Source organism: Cynocephalus volans, chromosome 4, assembly GCF_027409185.1.
Source record: "Cynocephalus volans isolate mCynVol1 chromosome 4, mCynVol1.pri, whole genome shotgun sequence".
NCBI classification, from domain to species: domain Eukaryota; kingdom Metazoa; phylum Chordata; class Mammalia; order Dermoptera; family Cynocephalidae; genus Cynocephalus; species Cynocephalus volans.
In genome coordinates, this window is record NC_084463.1 from 36054532 (window position 1) to 36076567 (window position 22036).

At 35.0% G+C, this 22036-nt stretch overlaps 1 pseudogene; it reads right to left on the reverse strand.

Moving 5' to 3' along the window:
• Window positions 1-4771: 4771 nt before the first annotated feature.
• On the reverse strand, window positions 4772-5721 carry LOC134375982 (olfactory receptor 2G3-like; annotated as a pseudogene).
• Between the last annotated feature and the right edge of the window lie 16315 nt (window positions 5722-22036).

Below are 22036 nucleotides of genomic sequence, written 5' to 3' on the forward strand. Positions count from 1 at the left end.
CACATCTTCAATCCATGGTGCTGGGAAAACTGGGTATCTACATGCAGAAGAATGAAATTGGACCCTCACCTTATGCCATATACAAAAATCTACTCAAAATGGATTAAATATAAATCCTGAATCTATAGAACTACTAGAAGAAAGCATAGAGGAAATGTTTCATGACATTGGTCTGAGCAATGCTTTTTTTGTAATGACAACACAAGCAAAAGTAGACAAGTGGGATTGCATTAAACTAAAACATTTCTGCACAGTAAAGAAAATAACACAGGGAAGAGTCGACCTATGGAATGAGAGAAAATGTTTGTAAACCATATATCTGTTCAGTGGTTACTATTCAAAATATATAAGGAACTCAAACAACTCAAAACTAAGGAAATAAAAAACCTGATTTTTAAAATGAGCAAAGGTCTCTAATAGACTTTTCTCAAAAGATGTATGAATGGCCAGCAAGTACATTAAAAAAAAAGAAGAGCATCATTAATCATCAAGGAAATTCAAAACAAACCACAATGAGATATCATGTCAAACCTGTTAGAATGGTTACTGTCAAAAAGAGAGAAGATAAGTAGTGTTGGCGAGAATGTGGAGAAAAAGGAACACTTGTACGCTGTTGGTGCAAATGTAAATTATTATAGTTAATATAGAAAACGATATGGGAGTTTCTCAAAAAATTTAAAATAGAAGTACCATATCAGAAATCCAAGGAAATGAAATCAGTGTGTCAGGGAGAGATCTGCATTCCTACGTTTGCGTCCACATTATTCACAATAACCAAATAAGGAATTGATGCTAGTGTCCTTCTGCAGGTGAATGGATAAAGAAAAAGTGATATACATGTATCATATATATCATATATATCACATGTATTATATATATATGGGCTCAATGTAATACTATTTCAGCACAAAAAAAGAAGGAAATTCTGTCATTTACAACAATGTGCATGAACACGGACAACATTATGCTAAGTAAACTAAGCCCGGCACAGAAAGACAAATACTACATGATTTCATTTTTATGTGGCATCTCAAAAAGTTGAATGCAGGACCAAACCCGTGGCTCACTCGGGAAAGTGCGGTGCTGGGAGCGCAGCGGTGCTGGGAGCGCCGAGGCCGCAGGTTCGGATCCTATATAGGGATGGCCGGTGCACTCACTGGCTGAGCGCAGTGTGGGCGACACCAAGCCAAGGGTTCCGATCCCCTTACCGGTCACACACAAAAAAAGTTGAATGCATAGAAGCAGAGAGTAGAATGTTGATTTCCAAGGGTTGGAAATGGGGAGATGTTCTTTAAATGGTACAAACTTTTGGTTAGATGGAACTAATACATGCAGGAGATCTGTAATAAAGCATAGTAACTATAGTTAATAAAACCTACTTAAAAATTGCTAAAGGAGATCTTAAACGTTTTCACCACACACAAAAAAAACTAATATGTGAGGTGGTGGATGTGTTAAACAGATTGATTTAATCATTCCACGATGTATACATATATCAAAACATCTTGTTGTATACAGTAAATGCATATAATTTTATCTGTCGAGTATAACTTAATAAACTGGAAAAAGATAAATTATAAGATATTTTACATAAGGTAAAACAAGGAATAGATATAAAAATAATTTTTGTGTGAGTAAATATCATTACTATTTGGGAGCAAGAAGATTAATTTGTAGTGTAATACTGAAAGAGACCGAAATATTTGCTGTATGCAAGCATTCAGCAATCTATTAAATTTTTACTTGATTAGAACCCACAACAAAGAATTATTAAGCATCTCCCTCTCTCTCCTCTCTCTCTCTCTCTCTCTCTCTCTCTCTCTCTCACACACACACACACACACACACACACAAACACTATATAGTCTGCCCTCTTTGTAAGCTAGAGAACAATTTAATGGGCCCTTAATTTATTTAATTTATTTGAATAGTCACCTCATCTCAAATAGTCAAACTGATTGTGTTTAAAGATCAAGCTTGTGTTTAAACGTCTAAGAAGCTGTCTTCATTTGCGTGGAAAAGTGTTGGGCAAAAATTAAAATACTGCTTTCCTTACCATGATCTGATTAAGATTTCTGGGAAGACTATGCTGTCATTACTTGAACAGAAATTTTCTCCTGATTAATCCTTAGGGAAAATGACTTTGCTCAACATCTCATAATCGCACTTCCTTGACTATGGTTTTCAGGTAACAGACTGTTTGCAAAATTCTTTAAATTTTCTATATCCACATTTTATCAGCAGCAAGTCCAAAATTTACTTTTGATGTTGGGGCAAAATTTGGTCTAACCAAAAGTGAAACTGAATAAATCAGAAAGTTAATGAAGTGAAAAATTTAGACAAACTCAATGGTTTTCTAAAGGGTTGTGTGTGTGTGTGTGTGTGTGTGTGTGTGTGTGTGTGTGTGTGTGTGTGTGTGTGTGTGTGTGTGTGTGTGTGACTGGTAAGGGGATCGCAACCCTTGGCTTGGTGTCGTCCACACTGCGCCCAGCCAGTGAGCGCAGCGGCCATCCCTATATAGGATCCGAACACGGGGGCAGCCCTTTTCTAAAGGTTTTAACAGAGATTATTATACAAGAAGTTAAGTTGATATATTTTGTGTTTCTTATGTAAGATCAGAAGAGAATAAACAGACTTGATTGGTGAATAGTACACAAAATTTATGCTCTCAGGAATTTTCCATTTAGAGGTAGCCAAACATCGAGCATGTGATTAAAATGGAGAGGATGGGTCATGTAGGGTACCCTGGGGAAAAAACAAAAAAAAACTTTTAACATTGGTTAATATTGTCAGGGGCTACTCAATTACAACTAATTTTTCTGTTTAACAGTCATTTCACCAAATATATTGTTATTTGGGATAATAACAGAAACACATTGCTTTTACTGCAATGTATTGGCTCTAGATTTACTTTAATCACTACCACAATCTCACACAATATTCTTTCATTGCTTGCTGTCTGTAAATCATAAGAGACAGATTCATTAGAACTGTAACATGATCAATTTGCAATGAAGTAAAGATAGTCTGGTCATCAAATTCAAGTTAAATAAAATGGGCCCACAGGTTTACAAAGTTTGGTTTAAGATTTTATTCAAGCCTTCTGATACACAATGTTTTTTCCCTTTCAAACCATTTCCTCAGGATGGTTTACTTGGAGCAATGGTTATGAGAGCAGGTTCTGATATTAGTGTATAATTATATTTGGAAGAGGCAATGCTTTGGATCATGACAGTCATAGTTTAGCTTTCAACAAATGTCACTAAGATATAGCCATTGCAAAATGAACACACAGAATACCATTCACATGCATGTTTGCACAATGTTGTAATGGAGACATAGATATTGCAGGTAATATTATGAATTAGGCACCTACTTTCTCACTCCACAGTAAGATTTGCTTTCTTTTTTATCTTATGGCATTGTATATTAAAATATAATAAAATTTTGACAGAGGAACAAATTCAGATTCTTGGATATTTTAGCATTAAATATCTTTACAAGAATGCAGAGGTCATGCATACACACGGAGCACCTGCAATCATCCCCTAGGCAAAGGTATAAATCAGGTTAACTGAAGACATTAAGTTTTTTGAGGCTTCATATTTACCCACCATACATATAGAACCTCTAAATTATTCTAAGTGTACTTACTCCCCAGTATTGAAAAGAGGCGTTTCCAGATACATGGGAACATCAGCTTCCAACAATGATTAGTAAAGAAGTCTGAAAAGCTGTGTATTTAGTGGAATTGCTACACATTTCTTTTTTTTAAGTGAAATTCTTAAATTTAGCATAAAATCGTTCTTGCTCAATAGCAGATGGACAATGATAACATCTAGTGTAATTAAGAGTTTACCATATTTTAGGTATATTATATGTGTTCACGTTTGCAACAACCTATATATTGCATTTCCTAATTTTTCAAGTAGGAAATTGACTCACAGAGAGGTTATTTGGTGAAGGGCATAGAGCAACTAAGTGGTTGAACCTGGAATTAACTTTACAGCTTGCCTCCAAATTCAGCAATATTAATCGAATTAATATATAACCCTTTGAAATGCCATAGTTGTAAATATATTGTAGACAATATATATAAATATATAAAAAATAAATAGATAAAATAACTGTCAGTATTTATGTAAAGTATCTTCTATGTGGAGCAAACTGAAAGTCATTGAGAAGAGTTATTTTTCAATTTTAAATATAAAGAAAGCATTCCTTTTCCTAAAATTATTAAAAATTTAAACAAAAATCTAGATAAATAGAAAATAAAACAAAACAAAACAAAAACAAGATTCTACACTTAACAAAAATAATTCTCATTAGTGATTTTAAAGATATGTTTCGCTTGTATTATGTAATAAGGTATTTCATATTCTGCATTGTTTTGCTTGAATTGATTGATAGAATAGGAAAGAATACCTTATAATTTGAGATCTTGAAAATAAATAGAAAATGAAATATTATAAAGGTAGTGACTGCAGGAAATGATAATTTCTTGACATGGAAGTTGAAGGCTGTGCTAACACAGTATTTGAGTGAACTGAAATAGCAATATTTCATCACAATAAATGAATATCCACAAATGTTCATTCATAGAGATGAGAAATCTGAATTGAAAACACTTGGGGAGATTTGTGAATATGTGATGACCATCTCATTCTGCAAGTCTGCTAAACTGGAATATCCTGTGATGAAGATTAGTCTCATAGAATTTGGATGTGCACATGTTAAAAACATAAACAAATATCTTTAATTTGTAAAGATTCTAGGGTGTGATTTTTTTTTTTTTTGTATATTTGTATAACTCTTCAATGGCGCCCTTGAATTCCTTGTTCCTCAGGCTCTAAATGAAAGGATTCAGCACAGGGTTGATGATTGCATAGAACACAGAGATCAGTTTGTCTCTTGCTGAGTTAAGGGATTTGGGATTCATATACCTGATCAATCCTGTTCCATAATCTGTGATCACTACAGTCAAGTGGGAAGCACATGTTGAAAAGGCTTTTCTCCTGCCCTCATCTGAATCTGTTCTCATCACTGCCACCATGATTCAAAGGTAAGAAAGAATAATAAGGAGGAAAGGGAGTAATAACATTCCAGCCCCTCCTACAACCATCATGATATCCCACAGGGATGTGTCAGCACAGAGGATGTGAAGAAAGATGGGCAATTCACAGAAAATATAGTCAACAACATAATGACCACAGAGAGGGAGGATTGTGAAGTAGAGAGGAACCACTAAAGCAAGAAAGCCAATAGTCCAGGTTCCCACAGCCTGTGCCACACACAGACGAATTCATGATGAGCAGATATCTCAGTGGGTAACAAATGGCTGCACAGCGATCTAAAGCCATCATGGCAAGTAAGAAGCACTCAGTTGCCTCCAGGAATGAAGTGATGTAGGTCTGAGCAAGACAGAAGTTGTAAGATATCACTTTCCTGCTTACAAGAAAGTTAAAGAGCATATTGGGGACCACACTGTGCTAAAAAAAAAAAAAAAAATACTTTGAGAAAAGCCAGATGCCAGAGGAAGAAATACATGGGAATCTGGAGAGAGGGATCCAGAATTACTAATATGATAGCAGCTGTGTTTCCAAAACAACTTGATAAGTAGACCACAGAGAACAGGAAGAAGAGGGGAAACTCAGTTTGGGGATGATTGAAAAATCCCACCAGGACCAGCTCAGTGATGGTGCTGGAATTCTCAAGTTCCATTTTGAGAATTGAAATATGCCTGCTCATTAAGAAGAAAAAAAAATGGTCTTATATAAAAATTCTGAAGTCAAATCATTTCCCATTTACATCAACTTTAATGCTGATGATAAATGCATCTTAAATTGAAATAAAAATTATTTGTAAAAATTTCTTGGACATAAAGGTGTCCAAATCACAGTCTTCATCATATGATTACCAAGTTTTAATAAATTACAAAAAGCTTTTGGTCTGAAAGTGAAAATGTCACCCACTTATACTTACTATATCATATATGCTGCAGAGTACTTCTTTAAATTTGGCTAATCAAATATTATTATTCATTTCTTAAAAGAGAGCTAAAAGTTCAATAAAATAAAGCAACTTGCATAACATTACAAGTAGAAAACATGAAAGCTGAAAATAATTGTATTCTCCTCCCACTAGATTAAATATCAGAAATGATATTGTATTTTTCATTTAGTGAGACAAAATTTTTATTTTCTTTCCATCCTGATTCCTAGAGAAAATAATTTATCATCTCATATGTGTAATAACACACCTAATTTAATTATTTTGACTCTTTTAAATCTCAGTGTTAGTAAAAATAATATAGTTAATCTTCCAAAAAATTCAGCTTCCAAATATTAATAGTGATCTTAGAGCAGATGTATGTGGGTGATAAATCCAGGATTTTTGACCATTTTAAGCACAGTGTGAAATTGCCTTTATGGGCTTATGACTCCTACATGTACACATATCTACAGCAACAAAATTCCTGTACTCTAAAAAAATCTGAAATAAATTTACCAGCATGTGCTGAAATGGAAGATATAGGCTGGTTTTATAAAGTGTAGAATATCTGATACAAAGCACATATACACAAATGGTATTTGCTATTAACAAAGCAACACAACACTAAACAAAAATAGAATGAAACTAACAGATGCTTATGAGAATACTTTTAAACACAAAGGAACTTAAAACAGAAAACATGGAGCTTGAGGTTCACATAGACTCTTTGAACCCTACTTCTGCTTTCTCTGTAAACTCATATTTCCAGTGCTTCCCCTTTGTCCCACCTTCAAATCCCCCTCCCCCTCCCTTTTTTTGGTCACTTTCTGGTTGGCTTCTGGCTGAAAAAGTTTTCTAGATTTTGCTGCAACTTTCTCTTTAGCTTTCTTTTCTGTATGCATAGCCTAAATTACTAAAAGAGCAGACCATACGACTCACAAAGAGACAAGGTGGTAAAGGGTGAAGAGAGGCAGAGAGAAAAAAGGAGAAACGAAGAGCCACAGAGCAAGAGATATACAGGGAGATGGAGAGAGAGTGAGAGAGCACGAGAGTGAGAGAGTGCACGCACATACCTACAGGCAGAATTTTGAATTCTCTAATTGTGGAAGGGAATGAGTTTATGAAGAGGAGAGCAGCTGACAAGCTTGCCCAGTCTTTTGATGTTAGGAAATCTGTTTATCCATGGTCAATACTGGCAACTGATGAAAAGGGTCAAACTATCAAACCTTCACCTACAAAGCAGATGGCGTGAGAACCACAGCCATTTGACAACCACTAGAGTTCATTATATTGAACATTATGCAGAAATTTTCTTTCCTTGGCAATGCCCTTCTCAGTATCCATGGAAGTTATGTTGAAAAGAATGAGATAAATGTGGCTACTAATAAGCAAAACTTGTTTTCCTGATTTAACATTATTAATTTTTGTATAGAAGTTATCCATAATCTCTGTATTCCTTTCCTTACTCATTCCAACTCTAATTTACATTTGGGATATTGAAATGTAGGGTAAAATAAATAGAAATTGTTTTCTGGGCATTATAAATCCAAAGGAGATATGTCAGTAAGTTGAGTAAAATCTATTAATAGAGGTAACGTTTTGAGTTATATTCAAAGGGAACAAGTTAATTTCATGTAAGAAAGAAAAACAAAATAATTTATGCCCCACTTGCTGCTGATGACAGACAGCTCATTAATGTAATTTGTAATTTCCCATTTATGGTGATAGCTGTTAACTCCATTGCTTTTCTGAGAGAAACATCTCATTTTGGAAGTTCTAAAAGTAATGTATTAATGATATTGCATATATTTTTTAAAACCTACAAACTTTTTAAGTTGAAATTTTGTAAAGTCCTGGATAAATTCAATTGTGTTTTTCAATGTTATCTGCTTACATTTCTCCTCATTAACAGAGTTCATTTTCATTCTGATGATATAGAAGCAAGTTGTATCAACATGTGTATAAGGTATGAGTATTTGACAAGGAAAATTCACACTGGCAAAATGAAAATGTTCAACGTGTTTTGTTCACACATTTTCAATCCCATGAAGAGTAATAGAGCAGTTTCTGCACTTCCAGTGAAGATGTTCATGTATTTATCAATAAAAGTTATGCACCAGATTCTAATTTGGTTTGGAGTTATAGCTAAAGGAGCAGTGGGAATGTTTTCTTTTATTTAAGTCATCATACGTTACTTAAGTGTGGTTAAGTCTTTTGTAAAAGTGCATTGGCAGTCAAGGTACTCTTCATTCAATAATATTATATAAACCATGAGGCTGCATGTCCATTAACAGTTGTAACTAAATTTGAATAGATTTAAGAAGAATTGATTTAGCAATTTATAAACTAATGAAAATATTTTTTTTTTGTTTTTGTTATCCTTTTTTTTTTTAAAAATGGAGTTTTTGAGCATCAAATTTACTCAAGGTACAGTTATAGAAAATGGGAGAAAGTTATAATATACAAGATATTCACAAATCTTACATTCTAATGGGGAAATACACCCCATATATTCATGCATGCATCATAATTATATTATTCATGATAAGTGTTATGAATTAAAATAAAGCTTAATAAAATGAAGAATAATAAAAAATACCAATTTTGATGAAAGTCTGTCTGATATTGAGATATGTGAGTGGACACTGTGGGAAACTGAGGATGCGTATGAGGGTACTTCAAAAAGTTCATGGAAAGAGCTCAATTAAAAAAAATATTCTCATACATGTGAGGAATAATCATTTAGAGCACTCCCACGTTTTGAGTGGGGAAAAAGAAGGTGGACTCATCAAATGATTCTGAAAAGGACCAGGGAATGAAGTAGAAAGAAAAAAAATGATGCTGGGGAAATTTGGTTCCAGTAATGATGATGTAGATGTTTGAGACAAATGCTCCCACCAGAAACAAATAGAAGTTGGACAAATTAACAAAAAGGATGCATCATGTTCTCAAAGACATCAGGTAAACATATAAGTGTAAACAAATAGGATCGAAATCTAGGATCAGAATGAAACCTATGAAACTGGACCTGGAATTGGAATCTTTCCTCATAAAATAAACCACCTATTCTGGAAGTATTAATGGAGATGCCGAGAATCCAGTAAGGCATTTTGGGAGACACAAAGGACAAACATTGGCATTTATTTATTTATTTTTTTGGGGGGGGGGCGCACATCAGATCATCTTTTATTTTTTAATTTTTTTATTTTTTATTATTATTTATTTATTTATTTATATATTATATTTTAAAATTTTATTTTGTCTATATACCATGTGGTTGATTATTGTGGCCCATCACCGAAACCTTCCTCCTTCCTCCCTCTCCCCCCTCCCTCAAACAAGGTCCTTTCTGTTTGCTTGTCGTATCAACTTCAAGGAATTGTAGTTGGATCGGAAGAATCAACATAGTGAAAATGTCCATACTACCCAAAGTGATATACAAATTTAATGCAATCCCCATCAAAATTCCACTGACATTTTTCTCAGAAACGGAAATAACTATCCAGACATTTATATGGAATAACAAAAGATCTTGCATAGCCAAAGCAATGCTGAGCAAAAAAAAATAAAGCTGGAGGCATAACACTACCTGACTTTAAACTATACTACAAAGCTATAATAACCAAAACAGTATGGTACTGGCATAAAAACAGACACACTGATCAGTGGAATAGAATAGAGAATCCAGAAATCAACCCACACACCTACAGCCATCTGATCTTTGACAAAGGCACCAAGCCTATACACTGGGGAAGAGACTGCCTCTTCAGCAAATGGTGCTGGGATAATTGGATATCCATATGCAGGAGAATGAAACTAGACCCATACCTTTCACCATGTACTAAAATCAACTCAAAATGGATTAAAGAATTAAATATACACCCTTAAACAATAAAACTTCTTAAAACATAGGAGAGACACTTCAGGAAATAGGACTGGACACAGACTTCATGAATACGACCCCAAAAGCATGGGAAACTAAAGGAAAAATAAACCAATGGGATTATATCAAACTGAAGAGCTTCTGCACAGCAAAACATTGGCATTTAATGTTCATAAGGGTGAATGGAGAACAAAGCGTAAGCATAAACAATCTGACGTACGTGAAAACATAAACCAGAAATATGCATGCCCTTCCAGGGACTTACAGTTTTAAAATTTTTCCTCCAATTCAGTTACCTGAAAGAGATAATGTCCTTTGATATACTATAACTTTGCATTTTTATATATGTTTTAGAATCAGTGGTATTGAGTATTTCAATCCATGGACAATGTGTCATTAGGTAGAAACCTGTATTGGCTAGGCTTTGGAAAAAGGAGACTCAAATTGTCATGTATGACTCTGTCATTTGTTCTATGCTTTTCGAGATTTACTACAAACATTCAGAAGTGAGAATAAATGCACACATTTTCCCTCATGCTCCTGTGAAGCAGACATTCACCTGAATGTTTACAGTTTACGAGGCAGGTGTTCCTTTGACCTTGGAAGGGAACATCAGACTGTGAGTTTTGTCTCTACATGCCCCTTTTTTCAGCCCACTTATACTTTGGGAAAATTCACTCTGCTTGGCCTCAATTCTACAATGAAATGATACACCTTAAGTATTATCTGATAAGATCTCAAACTTACATCCCAGGCAGAAGATGGAGCTCTGGGTTATCCTTGGCCAGCCTGCTTGTTCATATAAAACTTACGAATTTTTGTCTCCTTAAGTGCACCACTTTTTCCTTTAACCATCCATTATTATATGTTGTTTATTTTTCATGCCTAAATACAGAGGAAGCCTAACATTCAACCCTATAATTGTGAAGTTATATCAAGCTAGTTAGATGTAATCCTGGAGCCTTAGTTACAACTTTAGCCATTATCAATATACCTCATCTGAGCTTTGATTAAAAAAAAAAGTGGCAAAAAAAGAGAAAATCTACAAGATAGCTTTTACAGTTCCACTTCAGAAATAGGTTGTGATCTCAGTAGAAAATCTGATGCTGTGACCAATTCCTTATTTCCTTTGGCCCCATGGATGAACCTCAATTTTTATCTGTTTAGGGTGTAATAAAATTTCACTTTCAAAAGATCTAAATCCTTGTGGTTTGTTTTGGTTTGGTTTTCATATCAGAGTTTTTCAATTAAACTTTCATTTAAGATGTAAGCACTAAATAGTTTGCGGTTTTACAGTAAATCTCCTGGTTCCAGACTAAGTCTCCCGCACTTCCGTTGTATTTCACCAACTGTTTCCCTTTGGTAACCAGGATCCAGTCCCCTGGCCAGTATGGTGTCATGTTTCTACATCTGGATCAACGAATGTAACAAGGCCATCCCACATCCTACATTGCTTTTGAGATTTAAGTAATCTGGCTCAGGGGAAGTGCCATCATGTGTTGGCCTCTGGTTCAAGCATCTACTGCATCCCACATATCATCCAAGCATCACAGAGTGCACCAGCCCTCAGTTGGCCCTTCCACCATTCTATTAGGTAGTTGCTTCCAGATGATGTGGCAATACTAGTGAAGTCCATGATGTGAGCCCATTACCAGGCTTCCTCCTATATAAAATTTGTTCCTCTGTCAAAGGTTAATGTGTGTAATGCCACAAAAGTAGATGTGAAATTTCGGTGAACATTAAATGATGGTAGTTGTACCCCATCCAATTTTTTAAAAAATTATTGACTTCTGCAGGTATGTGATATACCCGGGGAATTATACCACCTCAGTGACTCCTGATCAGTCTTTATCGGTGGCTGGCTAGGTATGCAAATGGTGGTATCAAATAAAGCTATTTTTAAATTCATGCATGGCTTTTATTACTGCCCCATAGCTACTATTCAATGGATTCATTGAACAAATATCAGAGCCTCTGCAATCTGAATGAGTCAGCCCCAGAGGAGAAAATGTGGCATAGAAAGACATGAAATACATAGGGGAGGAGGACTGAAAAAAGAGAAACAATTATTACAGACAGAGCAAGAATAAGGGTTAATTGAAAAACAATTTCCTTTTTGTTAATAATGAATGTTGCATTTTAAATTTTCAGGACTAAAATTTTATTAACTAGCATTATAAGACAAAGGCAAGCCTATAGAATTTGATTTAACAAGCAAAAGTTCACACTTATTTTGATATTGTTGTCTTAATAATTAGATATTAGGGAGTTTTGATTTGCTATTAAGTGATTGAAGGTAAAATGAAGGATGTTGCATGTTGTTCTAAGATCTTTGACCCTTCCTCCAACACCATCAGCAATGTTCAGTTTATATATTTATTATCCTAGCATAACCATTAATGGCACATCTCTTTATTTTCTGAAGTGTCTCAGATAGGAAAAATAATATATGTTAACCTTATCTATAAGCCCATTTTCTGATAACAGTTAATTGAGTGTAGGTGAGTACTTAATCAAGTTGAGCCAATACTTCTATGCTGAGTTCAGGTATCTTATGCAGAGTCTACTTAGCATACCCAGTTACATTAGACTCCTTCCCTGTACTTTTCTAAACTAGAACTTAGATTTAAAGTCTGTCTCTCAGGACTATGGGTAAGGATTAGAATGCCAGAGAATTTAACTCACTGGAGGGGTAGCCATCACTGCTAGAAGAGGTTCTCCGTTGAACACAGACATTACAATTCATTAAAAAAAATTTTTTTTAAAACATATTTGTGGGGTACAGAATTGAATGTCAATACATATGTACAACATGTGATGATCAAATTAGGATGATTAGTATACTCATGTTTATAAAACATAATCAATTTTGTGACCCTTACCTAGCTTCTTGCCACCCCCTGCCCCTTTCCCACTTCTAATAACCACATTTCTGTTCTCTCTCTTTTTTGAAAGTTTAATGTGTTATTGTGATTCATTCTTTCTTTTTCTTCCTTCTTTCTTTCCTTCCTTCCTTTACTTTCTTTATTCCAGGTCCCACTTATGAGTGAGGACATGTGGTATTTCTCTTTCTGTGCCTGTCTTATGTCACTTAACGTTAATTTTCTCTAAGCTCATCCATGTTGCTATGAATGGCAGAATTTCATTCTTTTTTATGGCAGATAGGTATTTCATTGAGTCTGTATACCACATTTTCCTTATCTGGTCATGTGTTGATGGACATTTGGGTTGATTCCAACTCTTGGCAATTGTAAATAGAGCTGCAATAAACATGCAAGTGCAGGTATTCCTTTGACATGATAATTTCCATTCCTTACCTGTAGTTGTTTGAGGAAACTCCATACTGTTTTCCATACGGCTGTACTAATTTAAAGTCCCATCAACAGTGTAGGAGGGTTTCCCTTTCTCCACATCTTCACCAGCATTTTTTATTCTCTGTCTTTGATAATAGCCAGTTTAACTGGAGTGAGATGATATCTCAGTGTGGTTTTGATTTGCATTTCCCTGATGCTGAGTGACGTTGAGCATTTTCTCATGTGTTTGCTGCCCATTGGTATATCTTCATATGAGAAACAGACATTACAATTCTAACCACAACTAATTGGATTATAAACAACCTAATTAATGGAACCTATGGGGAAGAACTGTGGGAAAATGGTGGACCAGAGGAACCCAGGGTACACTTCACCTGACTAAGAAGACACTTGATGGTGACATTGTCAGGCTTCAGGATGGTGGCCTACTTTCCTACAGTGAGCTTTGTCCCTCTCCCTGCTTCTGCCACCATCAGCAGCGGCCCAGCCGCTGCGCCCGCACCAGTTACACTGAACGTGTGTGGGACATTGAACTCTTAAATGGAGAAAATAGAACTGAAGTTACTAGAGGTGGGAAAGGGGAATGCGAGGGGGTCTGTGAGAGATTGGTAAACAGTCACAACGACTGATGACATAGTGTAATGATAAACATACTAATTATCCTGACTTGATCACCACATACTGTACACAGGGATTGATATTCAACACTGTACCCCACAGATACGTAGCATCAACTACTTTTCAATAAAAAAAGTGTGGTGGAGCCACCAGTTGTGGCAAATCTAGAAACATATACCTGAATAGCACATCTAGAAAAGGGGATTGTTACTAAGTTAAACGAAGTTAAAATGAAGCTAAGTTAAAAGAAGTTTTTAGCTGCATCTCAAACTCCCTCCTGCACAACCACCCCCAGTATAAAAGAAAGTGCAAATTGGAATAAACTAATTTTAAAAAAAACCAATAAAAATAACTCAAAAGAAAAAAACAGAAGAGAAAGAAAAAGTCGATTTCTCTTTCATGGCAGCATTCATAAGGGGTTAATACCCAAGTACTTGAGGTACTTCCTCCAAAGAAGTATAGGAAAAAATTTAAGGCAGAGATTACACAGCCAATGACCAGAGAGAAGTAGAGATCAGAAATCCCAGTGAAAGGCCTGCAGAGCTTTCAGTGTTAATCGGCATGGAAGCCAGTGTTTTGATTGATGAACGCCCACAGGAATCTCTGAGCCAGCAAAATCCTCCCAGCTTCTTAGAATTTTGCCAATTGTAAACAAACCAATCCAAATCCTAAAGTCAATATACTGCAAGTGATAGGCCCGAATCTACATAAGTATCACTATTGTTATATCATAAGACAGTGAATATTCCTTTCATTGCATAATGGAAAAACTGCCAACATTTATTAATGCAGGTGTACATCAATTTTCTAAATCATCATCTATTGTTTCCTGTTGTTTGGATATTTCCAGTGATTCTGGAGATATCAGACAATGTATTAGAAATATTTTAGTAATTCATCGTGTTTTGAATAAAAATATTGTATCCAGTCAGAAGTGAGAGAGAGAGAAAAAGAGAGATAAATAAGGGGAACAGAGGGATATGGGTAAACATGGATAAAGACCTTTCTACTCATAGCTATGGTTAGGTCCTCAGGCAAGGCCAGCAGCTAAATTTCTTGTGGAATTGTAAAGTTACTAAACAATTATGAGATCCTGGCAGTTTTCGAGATATTCCAGTAATTGCCTTTCCCACAACTCTTACTATCATCTTCTGAGTGACAAAGTCAAGGTGGCTCAATTGTAAAGCACATCTCCACTCTCTGACACCAAGGAGAAGGAACAACAAAGTAGAGTAGAACATCCCTGCCTCAGTATACCAATCAATTCTTACCATCACTATAAGTTCAGGCAGAGACTGAGCCCTAGTTACAGAAGCTGGGACTAGAGATAATTTATAACCCTGGATGTAGTGGTAGACATGACAGAAAAAACAACAAACTCAGTGCATCCAGAGGAAGCAGAAATGCAGCTAAGCAAAGCATGCACCAAATAAGATGCTTTTTCTTTCTTGCAGGAGGCTTGCTAGCATTGTGGTAACAGCACAAGTTGTAGTTAATATTTCACTAAAAGTAAAATTACTGAGTAAGAAATAAAAAGACGAGTGAAGCCTTTAGTCCGCAGAATCAAGGTATTGATAAGTGTGTTCTCAAGGACTAGGTCAATAAAAATAATCAAGGACAGGAAGCCCCAAAGGGCTTTAGTTGTAGGTATTCCTGTAAGAGAATCACCAGTTTCTCCTCTCCATGCCGCCTCGGGAATCTCTTCTCTTAACTGAATCCAGGAAGTAAAAGAAGAATATTTTAATGCATATGGTGTTAGGGTCATTTTATTTATGCTTTGTTTTAGCAAGAATAAATTACTTGATTGAAAAATATGTTTGTTCCAGTTTTTCTTATAACTTTTAGATAAAAATATATGAAATCAATGTTTTTTATTATTTAGATACATAAAAATCAATGTCCCTGGTGAAAGAAAGTCAGTGTCACAGGAGGTGTTTTTATCTCCATAGCTCAAACCCTACCTGCAGCTCTCCAGTTCTCTAAACCAAGGGCTACGGGCTGCTCTGGACATTAAAATTCCTGCCAATGGCTGTAAAGAATAGGGAGGTCTGCCCATTGCCTGAGCAGGAGCCTAAGTGAGTGTCATCCCACCTGCTGCGGCCACTGCCTCCAGTCCACACTAGATCCCCAGAGAGGATTGCCTCTGCCCAAGCAGGAGCTGAGGTGAGCACCATCACATGTGCCACTGCCACCACTGCCAACTCACACCCAAGCTGTGGAGAAGCCAGTCTGCGGCCCGAATGGGAGCTGAGGTGGGCGCCATCCTGTGGGCTCATACCTGAGCCCTATAGAAGCCAACACACTGCCTGAGTTGGAGCCAAAGTGGTCTACCACAGCCACTGCCACAATTACTGCCACTGCAAGGACAGCTTACCACCACAGTAACAGCCAGGGTTACCCCAAAGGCATCCCACCACACACTCAACTGCACTGGTACAAGAGTCACCAGCAGAGCTGACAAATAGAGGAGAAAGTCTTTCTCCACATAGCCCACCCCAGAGTACTAGAAGAAACAAGTGCCCTACCAGATGATCAGACATCAATGAAAAAACAGTAGAACTACAAATACACAAGAAGATATGACACCACCAAAGGAATATGATAATTCTCAAGTAGAAGACTCTATAGAGCAAAAAACTCTACAAATGACTGAAAAGGAGTTCCAAGCATTGATCATAAGAAAACTCACAGAGGTAACAGAAGAATTACCTATAGAACACGATGAAACAAGAAGAAATATACACAATATGAAGGAGGAAATTTACAAAGGGATTAATACCTTAAAAAAGAATGTAGCAGAACTCCTAGAATTGAAGAATTCACTCATGAAATATAAAACAACAGAATGCTTGAGCAGCAGGCTAGAGCAAGCAGAAGAAAGAATTTCAGACATCAAAGATGGTCTTTTTGAAATAACCCAGGCAGACCAAAAATAAAAATAAAAAAAAGAAAGTAAGAAAAAAGAATTTAAAAAATGAAGAAAACCTAAGAGAGCTAGCAGACAACTTTAAGCAAACAAATGTCCAAATCATAGGTATTCCAAAAGGGGAGGAAAAAGGAAAAGATATTAAAAACCCATTCAAGGAATAATAACAGAAATCTTCCCAGTTAGAGGGTGAGACACAGACCTTCAGATCCAGGAAGCACAAATATCACCAAAAAGAATCAATCCAAAAAGATCTAGTTAAGCTGGCAAAACTCAAATACAAAGAGAAAATTTTAAAAGCAGCAAGAGAAAAGGATCAAGTCACGTATAAGGAAGTCCTCATCAGACTAACAGCAGATTTCCCAACTGAAACCTTAGAGGCCAGATAAAAATGAGATGATATATTCAAAATAGTAAAAGAAAAAAACTGCCACCAAGAATTCTATACCTTGCAGAAATGAGGAAGATATAGTGTATTTCCCAGAAAAAGAAATATTATGGCCGTTTATTACAACATGATCAACCCTGCAATAACTTCTCAAAGAAGTTCTGCATCTAGAATCTGAAAAATGATAATCACTATCACTGATTCACAAGAATGAGCAAAACCCACTGTTAATACCAAAATGCAAATGACAAAGAGAGAGAAGCTAAATCATGTTGCCTCAAAAATACAACTAACATTGAAGATGAAAAGTAAAAGGGGAAGAAAGGGACAAATGATATTTAAAACATCTAAACAAAAAGCCTATAAAAAAAAAAAACCCTGTCAATAACAACCCTAAATTTAAATGGATTGAACTTCCCATTCAAGAGATACAGACTGACTGATTAGATTAAAAACCTAGACTCAAGTATATGTTGTCTTCAAGAGACCCATCTCACATATAATGACACATACAACCAAAAGTGAAGGGTTGGAAAAAGATATGCCATGGAAATGGAAACCAAAAATGAGCAGGAGTAGCTATTCTTATATCAGATAAAATAGACTTTAAGTCAAAAACCATAGAAGAAGACAAAGAAGGCTGCTATATAATGATAAAGGGATCTTCCCAGTTAGAACACATAACATCAAAAATAAGTATGCACCAAAACTGAAGCACAGAAATATGTAAAACAGACACTCTCAGACCTGAAAAAAAAAGATCGAGCGTAATTCAGTAATAGTGGGTGATCTCAACTCCCCTCTATCAGGATTGGACCAATCCTTCAGGCAACAAATCAACAAAGAAACACAGGATTTAAACTACACTTTAGACCAATTGGACTTAGCAGATACCTACAGACCATTTAACCAAACAACTACGGAATATACATTCTTCTCATCAGTGTATGGAACATTCTCCAGCATAGACCACATGTTAGGTCACAAATCAAGTCTCAGAAAGTTAAAAAAAAATTGAAATCACTCCAAGTATCTTTTCAAACAACAATTGATTAAAACTAGAAATCAATAACAAGCAAATCTCTGGTAACTACAAGAGAATAGAAACTGAACAACAGAATCCTTAATTACTTATGGGTCCAAGACAAAATTAAACAGGAAATCAAAAAATTTCTTGAAACTAACAAAAAGATACATCATACCAAAACATGAGGAAACTGCAAAAGTGGCACTAAGACAGAAGTTCATTGCAATAAATGCTTACATCAGAAGAATGGAAAGACTTCAAATAAATTACCTAACACTATGCCTCAAAGAACTAGAAAAGCAAAAGCAATCCACTCCTAAAAGTAGTAGATGGTAAGAAATAATTAAGATCAGGGCAGAACTAATTGAAACAGAGATGCAAAAAATGATACAAAAGATCAATTAAAGAAAAAGTTGGGTTTTTGAGAGGGTAAATAAAATAGACCATTAACTAGGTTAACAAAAAAAACAAAAACAACAACAAAAAAGACCCAAATGAGAAAAATCAAAAACGAAAAGGGAGACATTACAATTGATACCACAGAAATACAAAGAATCATTATAGAGTATTATAAACAAGTGTAGGCCAACAAGTATGAAAACCTGGTAGAAATGGATAGATTACTGGACACATGCAAACTACCAAGACTGAATCAAGAAGAAATACAAAGCATCAACAGACCAATAACAAGCAATGAGATTGAAGCAGTAATCAGTAGTCTTCCAACTGCTGGGAATGAAGCCCAGGACTGGATGGCTTTACAGCTGAATTGTATCAAACCCTTAAAGAAAAATTAATAGCACTTCCCTTCAAGCTATTTCTAACTTGAAACAGAAGCAATTCTCCCAAACTCAGTATGTAAGGCCATCATCATGCTGGTACCAAAGCCAGATAAAGATACAAGAAAAAGAAAACTACAGGTCAATATCCTAAATGAACAAAGACGCAAAAATCTTCAACAAAATACTAGCAACAAGAATACAGCATTGCATCAAAAAATGTATACAACATGATCAAGGGGGATTCATTACAGTGATGTAAGGATGATTCAACATACATAAGTCAATAAATGTAATATGTCACATAAAAAATAAAGGACAAAAACCATATGATAATCTCAATAGATGCAAAAAAAGCATCTGACAAAATTCAACATCCTTCATGATAAAGACTCTCAGCAAATTAGGTATAGAAGGAAATTGTCTCAACACAATAAAAGCCGTTATGACAAACCAATCACAAATATCATCCTGAATTAAAAATAGAAACAAGACAAGGATGCCAAATCTCACCACTCCTATTAATAAAGTATTGGAAGTACTAGCCAGAGCAATCAGGCAAAAGAAAGAAATAAAGGTCATCTAGATTGGAAAGAACAAAATCAAACTATCCCTGTTTGCAGATGACATGATTTTATGTAGAGAAAATTCTATGGACTCTACCAAAATACTCTTAGAGCTGATTAACCATTTCAGTAATGTTGCAGCATACAAAATTGATACCCACAAATCAGTAACATTTTTATACTCCAGTAATGAACTAGCAGAAAATTAATCAAGAAAGGAAGCCCATTTACAATAGTTAAATTATTTCTTTTACAAAAAAGTAGAATTCCCAGGAATCAATTTAACCAAGGAGATGAAAGATCTCTACAATGAAAACTACAAAGCACTACTAAAAGGAATTAAAGAGGACATGAAAAGGTAGAAAGGTACACCATGCTCTTTTATGAGTAGAATTAATATCATGAAAATGTCCATTCTACCTAAAGCAATCTAAATATTCAACATGATCCTCATAAAAACACCAATGACATTCCTCACAGAAATAGAAAAGGCAATCTTAATATTCATGGGGAACAAAAGTAATAGCCAAATAGCCAAAGCAATCCTGAGCAAATAATAATAGTAGTAGTAGTAATAATAATAATAATAATAAAGCTGGAGGTGTAACACTATCTTACTTCAAATTATAGTACAAAGCTATTGTAACCAGAACCCCATAGTACTGGCATAAAAACAGACACTTGGATCAATGGAACAGAGGAGAAAACCTGGGAATCGAACCACATAATTATAGCCAACTGATCTTTGACAAAGGCAACAATAACATACATTGGGGAAAAGACTGGCTCTTTAATAAATAGAGCTGGGAAAATTGGACGTCCATATGCAGAAGAACAAAACTGGACCTGCACCTTTCACCATATACTAAAATCAACTCAAAATGGATTAAAGACTTAAATATAAGACCCAAAACCATAATATCACTGGAGGAAAATATAGGGTAAACACTCTAAGAAGTAGGACTGGGCAAAGACTTTATGAATAAGACTCCAAAAGCACAAGCCTTAAAATAAAATAAAATAAAATAAAAAATAAAATAAAATAATAAAATAAAATAAAATAAAATAAAATAAAATAAAATAAAATAAAATAAATAAAATAAAATAAAATAAAATGGGAATATATGAAACTGAACAGCTTCTGTACTGCAATGGAAATGATGAAGTAGGCAGAAAGACAAGATATGGGATGGATGAAAATATTTGGAAACTCTACATCTGACAAGGGATTAACATCCAGAATATACAAATAACGTAAACAAGCATACAGTAAAAAACCAAATAATCCAATTAAAAAATGAGCAAAGGGTATCAATAGATATTTTTCAAAGGAAGACATACACATGACCAGCAGGAACACTGAAAAATGCTCAGCATCACTAATTATCAGGGAAATGCAGATCAAAACCACATTGAGATATCATCTCACCCCTGTTAGACTGGCCATTATTGAGAAGATTGAGAACATCAAATGCTGACAAGGATGAGGGTAATTGGGAACTTTCCTACACTGTTGGTAGGACTGTAAATTAGCACTGCCATTGTGGAAAATGGTATGGAGTTTCCTTAAACAACTACAGATAGAACTACCATATGATCCAGCAATCCCATTATTGGGTATATATCCAAAGGAATGGAAATCATCATGTTGAAGAAATACCTGCACTCCCATGTTTATCACAGCTCTATTTACATTTAACCACATTGTGGAACCACCCTAAATTACATTGAATGATGACTGGATAAGGAAAATGTGTTATATGTACACAATGGAATACCACTCAACCAAAAAAAGAATTAAATTCTGCCATTTGCAGCAACATGGATGAGTCTGGAGAAAATTATGTTAAGTGAAATAAGCCAGACAAGGAAAGAGAAATATTGCATGTTCTCACTGATAACTGGGTGCTAAGAAATAAGGAAAGAAAGAAAAAGAGAGGAAAGATAGAAAAAGGGAGGAAAGAAAGAAAGAAAAAGAAAGAAAGAAAGAAAGAAAGAAAGAAAGAAAGAAAGAAAGAAAGAAAGAAAGAAAGAAAGAAAGAAAGAAAGAAAGAAAGAAAGAGAAAAAGAAGTGACCATAAAAATACATTGAACCTTCAGAATGAGATAACAAACCTAGGGATAGTAGAGATGGAGAGGGGGTGGGGTATGGGGGAAGTGATAGGTTGGGCAAAGGGTGTAATGAAAAATTAGGATTTGTAATAATGAATATACTAATAATTAAAAAATAAAAAATTTAAAAAGGCAAAATTTCAATGTCCCTAATGCAGTCTTTATTAACCCTTACATACTATTTCATCACCTAGATGTTGAAAAGTAAGTAACCACAATGCATTTACATCCTATCTGTGTAGGTCATTATGATTTTGTAAAAACTATAATGCTTTTGTTCAATGTAAGAAATAGATCTCTCTTTAGTAATTCAATATAATTAAATTCTGTAACTGATTTTTACTTCCAGAAGATCTGGCTTACATTATATAAATATTTTGAAATATTTTCAGATATTTTTGAAATATTTTCCAAATCTTAGTATTCTATTTG